Here is a 12,182-nt window from a genome sequence, read left to right as displayed (position 1 = left end):
CTCATCTATCTGTACCTGCATTTCACAAGGAATGGTTGAGTGGTAATTTATTATTTTTGGTGTTTCTTAAAGATTTTGTGTAAGGAATGGGTATGAAGAACCTAGCTCTAATACCGATTGTAACGTCCTCGGAATTTTCAAAGAAAATAAATCATAAATTAAGTGCGGAAGCGAAATAATTAGTTAGGGTTTACATTCCTTACACAATAACTTAAAATAACCAATAGTGATATGAGAATTACCCTTTTGAAGGAATACAAAAAATTAAGAAAATAAATGAAAAATAATTAAAACTGGCATTCTACTCGCAACTCTCTTGTGGATCGGGCTCTGGATCCTGGTCATCTTAATCTGAAATAGTTAAATAGGGAATGAGATACACTAGCCTAGTAAGAATATTAAGCTACTCACTGACACAGAAATGAAGGTTGGTAAAAAAATTAAAACAACTAATGGAGCTCTTAATTAAATAAATTCATTTATCATAAACAAAATCTTTTACCACCTACTTACTGTAGTGAAATTTATAAAACAACTTATAGAGACAATAACATAACACAGATCATGATTTCATATATAATCAATTTGAACAACAATTTTATCATTTATCAGCCTACTGATATCCATGGGGGTTCATAGGGATGTCTCCACAGTGCGTGAACTATTTCCTTTAACATTTCAAATTAACGGACTGTCCCCACACCCCGTCCGATATGAGCACTAACCTACTAAACCTCAATAACCCGTTCGGTATGATAGTGAAACTGGCCGTCTCTATACCCCGTCCGGTATGAGTGCCAAATTACCAAACCTTGATACCTCGTCCGATATGAGACAACGTTCACAGTAGGGTTCCCTATGTACCCGGTCTGTTCACCATCTTTCAGGATATCTAATAAGGCTGTCATTTCATCTATTCACTTAATCACGCAATTTTTTATTTTTCTTTAATCTCCATTTCAACCGTAAACACATAAAATAAATAATACATGCATTTAAAGCTATAAAATTGATCAATAAGATACTATCATGCATTCAAACTGTAAAAATAATTAATAAAAATAACAGTAGATAATTTTCTATTCTGTCTCCATTAGTAACTCGTAATTAATTATGAATATTTTTTAAATCGTACAAAATACCGTACTATTGTTAATTTGACTTCAATTATATAACAGAGAATAGGGTGAGAGATTCTTACTCAAATTGATGCCCGAAAAGCTAAGTTTGTTGACTGCGCCTACTGGCGGTCCCCAGGTTTCCTGAATTTTTTCTTCGGGGATTAAAACACGTAACAATTATCTACAAATATCCCAAAAAACCAAAAATAAGTGTCAGGACCCTTTTTGGCCAATTCTAGAATTCTGGTCGCCGTGCTCCGGTGACAGCACCGCTGTCCGCGGCAGCAGTCGGCCTCGGGTTGGCTATTTTAGACCGAATTCGGCTGATTTTGCATCAATTCATTCGAGAAAATACATTAAGGGGCATCGGTTGGCAAAAAAAAACCAAAATTCACCAACAGTAGGGATCTTCGGTGCGGCGGCTCTATCGACTCACTTATGCGGTTGCGTGTTTTGCTTTGGTCAACCTCTTTTGGCAGTCAAAAGTGACTTCGGTGTGGCGGCGAGTGGCGACGGCTTCCTTTCCGGCGGCTGGGTCTTCTTCTCCGGCAGGGGGTTCTGGCGGTTAGGGTTAGGGTTTGGTGTGAAAATTGTTATTTATATCTGTCCCCATTTAATATGGGTCGTCCATCGCGTTTGATCTGAACCGTCCGATCGAGATTAAATAGAGAGTGAATTTGGACTGTTCATCATGATCTAATCTGGGCTATCCGATTGTGTTTAAATAGAAAATAGATCTAGACCGTTGATCGCGTTTAAATCTGATCGTCCGATCACGTTTGGGGAGGGAACACATCCGGGCCGTCCGTGCTCGCTGGAGCGAATCTGGACCCTTCAATCACGGGCACGCGAATCGCCCGCATGGCACCGCGTCAACATCCGTTGCCACGCGGTGCGTTCTGGTTCGTCGAGACTGCTGAGTGGGCATCCTACGTGGCACAACTTTTTAAAATTATATTTTGACCCACAGTTTTCGATTTTTCTTTCAAAAACACCTATAGAACCCAAAATTTCACCCATTGTTTTTAAATTATTTTTAATTTTATCCTCTATCAAATTTTCTTCATTTTTACACTAAATTAAAATTAAAAATTAAAAAATTATATTTACAAATTAATTTAAATTACATAATAATTAATTTAGGTATTACAACAACTACTATGATCTCATATCATGTGAATATCTCTTCATTAACATTTGTAACATATCTTGAGCTTTTTTTATTAGCGTTACTTGTGCTCTCCTTTTGCTTTTCTTCTTTTTTTTTTTTGTAATTAGAAAAAAGAAAAGAGCAAGAAGAAAAATAGAGCTGAATATTAACATTATTTATCTTTAAAAAAATTACGATGTATATTTTTTTAATTTCTTTTGCCTTTAATTACGTTTTTTTTATTTCATATATATAATAAAGAAAATTAATTGTGGTAATAATCAATTCTGTTATAATTTTATAATTACAATCCGAAATTTATAATTGGACTTAATTTAGTATATAAACTATCTGAATCTCATAAATAAATCACACTATGTAAGAATTCTAAGTGAATCTAAAAAATTAATAATAAATCATATGTTTTGATTCAATTTTTGTAATTCAATTGAATTTAATAAAAACTAAAATATATAATCAAATAAAAATATTTGATTGTATGATAATATTTACACAAATTTGTTTCAAAATCAAATATCTCTTTAATTTTTTTATTAGTATAAATTTTTTTTTTTTGAAATGTTTTAATTTCTGATGTTCTTCCTCAAACAATACATTATAAATGATAATAAATCTTAATTATTGAACTATGTCCGGATTCTTCTACTCAATTCAATTCATGAGTATTTATTCAAAAAGTTCGCTTTTGGTTCACAACTCAAATCACAATTCAATATATATATATATATATGCAAATATATATACCCAAATTAATTAATTAATGTGTAGATTTTTCTCTATCCGCAGCAATTTAAGTAGATCATGCATGCATAACTGTGATGTATGTAGGAACCACCAATTTATAAGTATATTATGACATGCACAGGAAATCTAATTGGTGGATTCTCTTTTCTGATTTTTTTTTTTTTATTTAATTATAAGTGGGTGATGGATATATACACCAATCTAAGTAGAAATGATATTGGGGAATATATATTTATGAGGGTTCTACGTTTCTAATAATAATGACCTTAGGCCTATATAAAAGGTTTATTTTGTTATGTGAATCTCCTAATTTAGTTTATGAATTTTAGCAATATGATTAATCTCAGTAGCTATAAGTTAACTATACTTATTATTTTTTTGATCATTAATGTTTCTCTGTCTCTTAAAGATCTTCAGGTACAAAATTATGATCATGTCAGTAAGAAAATGTCTGCCGGATCTGATTCTTCTTCCTATTATGCACCTAGTCAGGTGCATAATATAAAAAGTGACAAAACCTTAGTCGAAGAACCGTATTCTGGCCGCAGACATCTTTTTCAGAAATTACAGTTCGAAATCCATAGAAGCTCACCTGCAGGACCAGATCCCAGACATCATGGTGCACCAGGCAAAATGCAGAATATGAATGTCGACTCAAACTCAATTGCAGAACCAGATCTTGATCGGAAACATCTTCTTCAAGGACTGGATATGAATAAATGAACATCTTCTGCAAATTGAGTTGCACCTGTTTAAGTGTTTAAGTTCTGTATTTTTAATTAATGTCGTTAATAAAACATATGAGATTATGTTGATATATGCTTGCTATTAAAACTTATTATTATATTTAATTCAAAATGTGTTTTATGTATTTGTATATTGAAATTGCAAAGACTCGTTGAAATTCAAACGGAAGATAATTATTATAATGTGAATTCATTAATGGAATGGATAGGATTTGAAATGGAAATTCGGAAGAGGGGAGAAAGCATAACATAACGTGAATTTAGCAGGGAGTGTAAAATGTTGAATACATGCATTTGTATTTTATATTCTTCGGAATAATATGTAATTGTGGGTGAGACGTGGTCCGAGGGAGAGAGCTCGGATGAGATTTGGTAGATTGAGGCTCCTGGTTGTAAAATCCAAAATAATGAAGTGGATTTCCTCTGAATCGTGGTCAGGGGAAGGAAAAATCTGGAGATAGTCATGGAGGTCGTCAAAGGAAAGATAAGCAACTGAGGAGAGAGTGAGAAGGGGTTTCTGGGTACGCATATCCAATTGAAAGAAATCTGACAACTAGATAGGAATAGAAGTCTGAAAAACTGGGCGAGTAGAAGTAGAGAGGGGGAATGGAAGGCTTACAGGATGATAGAATAGCAGGGAGCGGAATAGAGATGAGTTGAAGAACTTCCAAGTGATCCATATAATTAGGTCGACAAATCTGTATTGGGAGTGATACCAGAAGTGAAACTATAATGGCAGAACATGAACGGAGTTGAGTGTTGAGCCTTGAGTAGGTTGGGTAGCAGTGTGATAAAATGGGAATGACAGATGATATGAATTAGAGAATAAATGTAAAATGGAATTAAGTTGAAACTGATCCTTCATATTCTTCTTTTATGCTGTCATCTCTTTTGTGGTGAGTGTGTGGCCTGTGCTGGCCGGGATGATGAATTGAACCAGCTGACTAATGATCAGTTGTGCAGAGAGGACTGGATAATAGATGGTCCGAAGGGGAGGAGAGCTCCCAGATGTATGCTGTGATTGAGGCCAGAGACATGGCCGTAAGAGGAGGCTCTTAGGGGTCGGGTACGCGTGCTTAAATGAAAGCTGTGTGTGTGTGTCTGGCCTTGCGGCCGGTGTGGGTGTGTGTTATTCCGATATGAACAGTACTAACAGAGAGCTGTAAATATGAACTGAGTGAGTAAACTGGCGTGACTGAGGTTAAAGAAGAACAGGCAGGAAAGAGTGTAATGATGGGGATGAAAAGCAGATATATAGTTGGGAGATTTAAGCTTGTGCGTTGAGTTTTCTGTTGATAAGTATTTTCTGTGATGATAATTAAGTTGCTAGATGAATGTTGCATTCAAAACTACAGAATGGGTGAGAAGAAAACTTGCAGGTAAGTGGTTTAGTTCTGCAGCATGGGTGGGGATTTAAATAAGCTAATTGTGAGTCATTCCGATTTTGATTGTATAATCTATTATAATAATTATAATGTTTGAAAGTGCCTGGAAGAAAACGGCAGAATGGATAGAGGAAAATTGCAGGTAAGTTGTATAACTCGAGGAAAACACCCACCAAGGTGGATGAGTTGCTGCACTTAGAAGCAAATTCTGGTTGCCGGAAATGCTGACTTGAAACTTACTGAGCATCTTATGCTCATCTTATTATTTAATGTTGTTTTTTCATATCAAATAAAACAGGAGGGTGATCCCAATCGGGTCAACATAATCCCATACGTATAGAGGAAAAAGAGAAAACTAAAGCTATCTATGAGTGAAATTAGATAGAGTTTCATGCAGTGTAGAGGAATACAAGAACAATGCTGCTGAAAAAGGAAAACAGTGAGAGGCAGTAGACTAGATAGAGAATATTTATACATTTAGTTGGTAGGATTGGAGAACGATACAAATGTATGAACATTTTTTTTTTGGATCTTCTCCAATTATGTTTATCTTATATATATATATATATATATATAAAAGATATGAAAGATTATGAGCACGTACATATGAATTTTCGGATTGAATCATTACAGTTAAAATTTTAATATAAAAATCAAAAGAAAATTATGTAACACTTGAGGTCGAAAATTTGGCATGAGATAATTTTACATTAATAAGATAATGTATTAAAATAATTTATTTTTTATTTTAATGAAATTTTTGAAGAAAAATAGATTCGGGGATAAAATTAAAAATAATTTTGAAAAAATAGGATGAAACTGTAAATAAGGGGGGGTGTTTTTAAAAGAGGAAATTAAAACAGGGGATTGAATTACAAAAAGGTGAAATATGATCACGTGGGACAACCACGTCAGCTGTAACGGCAAGTCAAAATGCGCTGCGTGGCGGACACACTGACACTGTTCCACGCAGGAGGTCACGCCGGCGATTCGCATGCCAACGGATCTAACAGCCCAGATAGTATATTGTGCGCACGGACGGCCCAGATGCGTTTTTTTTAGGCGCGATCGAACTGTTAGATTTGATCAGATTGTACAGTTCAGATTAATTCTCAAAATAAGAGAAATCCAATGGCTACCAAAGGCCCATGTCGCCTCGAATGGACGATCCAGATCTAATGAAGAGGAGTATTTAAACTCCTCTTCGCACGGAACCAAAACTCTAGCCGATAGAGGGGTGACCATAGAAGAAGAAGAAGGGCGGCCGAGAAGTGAACCAGACACCGGAGAATGAGACTGGCCACCGTCACCGCCACACTAGAGCCACTGCCAATGCCGAAAAGGTAAGATTTTCCTCCCCTCCGCTTGGAATTTAATCCTGAACCTCTCTACGCCCATATCAGAGCCAAAAGGTTGGCGGGTGAGACGAAAAATACGAGTGGAGCTCGATCGAGCCGCTGCGGTTAAAACCCGAAACCTTCTCCAATAAGCCTCTTCCCATTTTTTGTTTTCCTCAATTTTTTGACCATTGTGATCCTCATTTCCTTTTATTGCAGGTTAGCCGAAGAAACACCCCGATTGCAAAAGAGGAACGGCGGAGCTACCACACCCGGAGACCCTTCCGCCAGTAAGGTATCAGTTTTCTCCTTTTCCGACCGATAGAGGCCCCTTAACATTTTTTTTTTGTTTCCATACAAAACCAGCCAAAATTTGTCTAAATTGGCTGAAAATGACTAGACCAAGAAGAACCGCCATTGTGGGCAGTAAAGCCGATGCTAGAGTACAGCGATGCTGCCTTGTCGAAACCTTAAATTGGCCAGAAAAGTTTAAAAACACTTATTTTTGCCTTTTTGGGGTATTTTTGGATACGTGATGCATATTTTTTAATTTCACAGAAAAAATATGGGAAATCAAGAACTACCAGGACGCCCAATAAAAAATATAGTATTTTAAACATCGATCCGGGGTAAGAACCCCTCACCCTTCTCCCTGTTATGACAAATTAAAGCTTAATAATCAATAATATTGTATTTTGTGAAAATTAAAAAAAATTTAACATTAATTACAAGTCACCAGTGGAGCCGATAACTAGTTAGTATAAAATTACCTATTTTGTCGATATTGTTTCTCTACTGATAGGGTATGTTTGTTGGTTTGCAGCGTGCACTTGTATTATGGATTTATTGTCATCTCGGTATTGATTACCTGATTGTTTCTCTTATTTGCATATTGATTGAAATAAATGTTATAATCATGTTTTTCTTAATTTACGCGTTGTCTATTTTTATGGTTTACTGTTAATTGGTAAAAAAATAAGATATTGGTATGTGATGTGTGATTGGTTGATGATGTGGATCTATGGATGAAAGACTTATCGGGTACCCTAGAGAAGGGTGTACACTCAGTACATAAGGAAAATCCTACTGTGGATATTACTTTAATCGAACAGGGCTGAGAAGTTCCATATCGGAAGAGGTTGGGAGGTATAGTTCACCCTCATATCGAACGAGATATTGAGGCAGTGGTATGTTTGACACTCATTACTGGATAGGGTATGGGGACGAGCAGTCAATCGAGAAATTGGATATTGAGTTTACGAGTAGGGTGATATCCCTATGGACCCCTAGAGGTACTGGTAATCAGGTAACTTTATTGTTATTGCTCATTTGAATATGTAACCAAAATACAACTAGGGTTATTATCTTCATAGGTTGATTTTGGAAACTCATAAGAGTAAGTATGAAATAACATTTTTTAAGTTAAATGAATTTATTTAAGAAAATAAATGACTATATTGGTTGTTTTATGATTTTTTACCAACCTTTGATTTTCTGTTTCGATGTTAATTGTGATATTCTTACTGGGCTAGTATAGCTCATTCCTCTATTTAATCATTACAGATCAGGAAGACCAAGATCCAAATCCTGAAAAACAGCAGGAGGGTTGCGAATAAAAGTTATCTCCCGAACCCAATTGGAGTTACCTAGCGAAGGTCAACCCTATAGGATTTTTATTTTGTTTAGTTTTAATTATTTATTCCGTTACTTTTAACTTCTATAAAGGGACATTTCTGTAACCCTATTGGGTATCCTGATTTACTGTGTAAGCAATGAAAATCCTAAATTCTAAATTGCTTCCGCATATAGTTGATATAATTTAATATTTCTATTTCCTTAAGTTTTAGATCTTTACAGCTGGTATTTGAGTCGCGTTTCTCGGCACCATTTCTTGCACAAAGATTTAAATTACTAAAATACAATCTGACACTCAACTCTGTTTTGTGAAGTGCGTGTATAAGGATATGGGGAAAAAAAATCCCCACTAAACTGAGTAACCCTGGATGGGTCACTTTGAGAGGATGTCGATTGACTCTTTAAGATGCTGGAGAGACTTGTCTCCATCCAACAGGCCCGAGAAGAGAGGAGAGAGTTGTCTAACCCTCCACTTTTGCCACAGTATGAGCCACTCCTACAACGAGAAGATCCAGTGCTACCCCGATACAACCTTGTTCCTCCACCATATCATTTGGCATCGACACAGTACAATCTGGTGCCCCCACCATACAATCAGGTGCCACCACAGGACCACCCGGTCCCTCCCCCAACATAATCTAATCCCTCTTCAATGGGACCCAGTTCTACCCATGATGGACCCAAGCTACATTGATAAGTACAAGAGACTAAACTCATCTACCTTTGTGGGGACATCCTCATTTGAAAAGGCTGAATATCGGTTAGCAGAGACAGAGAAGGTCTTCGCAACTCTTGGAATGATTCCCGAACAAAAGGTTGTACTTATCACCTACATGCTCGTGGGTGAGGCAGGTTGCTGATGACAGCTGAAGCAGGTCACTCTGTCCATTCCAGTCACTTGGGAACAGTTTCTAGTATCCTTCAATGTAGAGTACCTCCTAGAGTATTTTCGATATTTGAAGAAAATAGAGTTAGCGTAACTAATCTAGGGTGAGATAAAAGTGTCTGAGTATACCCGAAAGTTCCTAAAGTTGGGTCGGTATTCTCCTGAGAGTATGATGGATGAAGGCAGAAAAGTAAGAAAGTTTGAGTGAGGCCTCCATCTTGAGATCAAACAATAACTATATATATTCGAGCTCAGCACCTACTTAGTAGTCCTAGTTAAGACATAGCTAATAGAAAGGAACCTTCGTATATTTCCTCCAACAGTGGGAAATTCCAGGCCTACGGTTCTACACCACAGACCAACATCTACTACACCGATTCAACAGAACAAAAGACTTAAACCTATGACTCAAGCTCCTTCTCAGGCTCTAACAACAGGACGCAGTAGGACTTATCAGCATTGTGGCAAGGATCATGGAGACCGACATTGCTATCGCCTCAACAATACCTGCTGCATATATGGAAGTACCAAGCACTATGCGAGAGAGTGCTCACGAAATTAAAATCAAGCCAGACCTCCCATCCAGGGTAGAGCTTACATCCTCACTCACCAAGATGCTGAAGCCAACTCGAACGTGATATAGGGTACGTACACTATTTGTAATTACTTTGCACATGTTTTTATTGATATTGGTACTTCACATTCTTTTGTCTCACATGTTTTTGCAAAAAGTTTGAATGTGTTACTTGAAAGTTTTAATTTTGTACTATTTGTGTCTACTCCTAGGAATGAGACACTACTAGGAGAGGTCATATACAAATCTTGTATCATAAAAATAACAGATAAAAAATTGAGTATAGATCTGATAAAAATAGATATAGAAGATTTTGATGTAATTCTGGGGATGAACTGGTTGGCGGCGTATCATGCCACCTAGATTATTTTCATAAGAATATTGTATTCAATCTTTCTAATGAAGAGTCATTCACAAATTAATAAAATTTTTAGATATTATTCTCTCATGGTAACTGCATTATTTATATAATGCTTTAACTCGATTGGTTTTTTCCTACATTAGGCCAACCTAAGAAAAAAATTTATATTCAAGAGATCACTGTGGTTTGAGAATTTTCAGATATATTTTCCGATGAACTACCTGTACTGTCAGTGGATATAGAAGTTGATTTTACCATAGATTTTTAGTCTGGCACTCAGCCCATCTCAATTGTCCCTTACCGCATGAGTCGTGTAGAGATAGAAGAACTGAAAAAATAGATCAAAAAATTGCAAGATAATGGGTTCATCCAACACAATATATCTCATTAGGGTGCTGGATACATGTTCGTAAGGAAAAAAGATGGGTCCCTGATGTTGTGTATTGACTATAGGGGATTGAATAGAGTCATAATCAAGAACAAGTACCCCCTCCCCAAGATCGACGATTTTTTCGATCAATTACAAGGTACTCAGGTTTTCTCCAAAATAGACTTGCATTCAGGTTACCATTAGGTAAAGATCAGGCAGAGGACATTCACAAGACATTTTTCAAAATCAGGTACGAACACTATGAGTTCCTGGTCATGCCATTTGGCTAACTAATACGTCAACCATTTTTATGGACTTAATTAACAGGGTTTTCAGGCAATTTCTGGATCAGTTCTTCATAGTATTTATTGATGATATCATGGTCTGCTCAAAGAGTAGAGAGGAACACGCTCAATACCTGACTCAAGTTTTATAGGTCCTCAAGGAAAAGAAGCTATATGAAAAATTGAATATGTGTGAGTTTTGACTCGAGCAAACTACCTTCATATGGCATATGATATCAAATGATAGTGTGTTAGTGAATCCCGATAAGGTTGAGGCGATATTGGTTTGGGAGAAATTGATTTCGGTTAAGAAGATTCATAGCTTTTTGGGAATGATGGGTTATTACCACATCTTTGTAGAAAGATTTTCAAGCTTAGCTGTTTCCTTGACTCAGCTTATGAAGAAGAACGTCAAGTTTTAGTGGAACAAGGATTGTGAGAGGAGTTTTATAGAACTTAAAAAGCAGTTGACTATCGCACTAGTTTTGGCTCTGCCGAGTGGGACAGATGGATACACAATGTATAGTGATGTTTCCTACCTAGGGTTAGGCTGTGTTCTGATAGAGCATGAAAATATTATAGCCTATGGGTCCAGGTAGTTGAAAAATCATGAAAAGAAATACTCCACCCACGATTTGAAACTTGCCGCTATCATCTACGCCTTAAAGACCTAGCGTCATTACTTGTATGTGGAGACTTTTGATATTTATGCAGACCATAAAAGCTTGAAACATATGTTCACCCAGAAGGATCTCAACATACATCAAAAGCGTTGGATAAAACTTCTCAAGGACTACGATTATAAGATCGTGTATCACTTAGGCAAGGGTAATATGGTAACTGACGCGCTCAACAAGAAAAATGTAGGTATGTTAGCTCACTTAATGATTTTTGAATGTAGGATAATAGGGGTTGTGCAACAGATACGGTTTTGGGATTTGAAGAGGGATACATGTCTGACCTATCTAGTTGTCCAACCTGAGCTGATTTAGAGAATAAAAGAATCCTAATTAACTGATTTCACCGTATTAGCTCTTAGGAAGAATATAAAACAAGGGTAAATTCAGAATTTCGAATATCTGCCGATTAGTTGCTCAGGTTCTAAGATAGGGTGTGTGTCCTAGATAACAGTGAACTAAAAATGGAGATTATGATAGAGGCTCACAGCTCAAGGTTCACCGTACATCCCGAAAGTACTAAGATGTATTAAAGTATGAAACCCTAGTTTTAGTGGAGCGGGATAAAAGAGAAATTGTCTATTTTATCTCCAAGTGTCGTGTATGTCAGCAGGTTAAGAATGAACATCAAGCTCAAGTGGTTTAGTCCAGCCATTACCAATCCCGAAGTAGAAATGGTATCACCATAAATTTTATAATATGATTACCTAAGGCACGCTCGGGGTATGATGCCATCTGGTAATTATTGACTGACTCATCGACTCTTCTCATTTCTCGGTCATCAGAATGACCGACCTTTAGACAAGATAACAAAAATTTATATCCGGGAGATAGTCAAGCTATATGAAGTTCTTGTGACAGTGGTATCCAAAAGGGACACCAGGTTCACCT

The 12,182-nt window shown here is 36.5% G+C and overlaps 1 long non-coding RNA gene across 1 annotated transcript; it reads left to right on the top strand.

Moving 5' to 3' along the window:
• The first annotated feature begins 3,107 nt into the window (after positions 1 to 3,107).
• On the top strand, positions 3,108 to 3,913 carry LOC148266197 (uncharacterized). Its single transcript, XR_015818743.1, has 2 exons — positions 3,108 to 3,319; positions 3,446 to 3,913. It is a non-coding gene; the product is annotated as an uncharacterized LOC148266197 (long non-coding RNA).
• Positions 3,914 to 12,182: the final 8,269 nt, after the last annotated feature.

This window comes from Carica papaya, chromosome 4, assembly GCF_054855325.1.
Source record: "Carica papaya isolate Zhongbai chromosome 4, ASM5485532v1, whole genome shotgun sequence".
Taxonomy (NCBI): domain Eukaryota; kingdom Viridiplantae; phylum Streptophyta; class Magnoliopsida; order Brassicales; family Caricaceae; genus Carica; species Carica papaya.
This window is presented reverse-complemented; position numbering and strand designations above follow the sequence as displayed.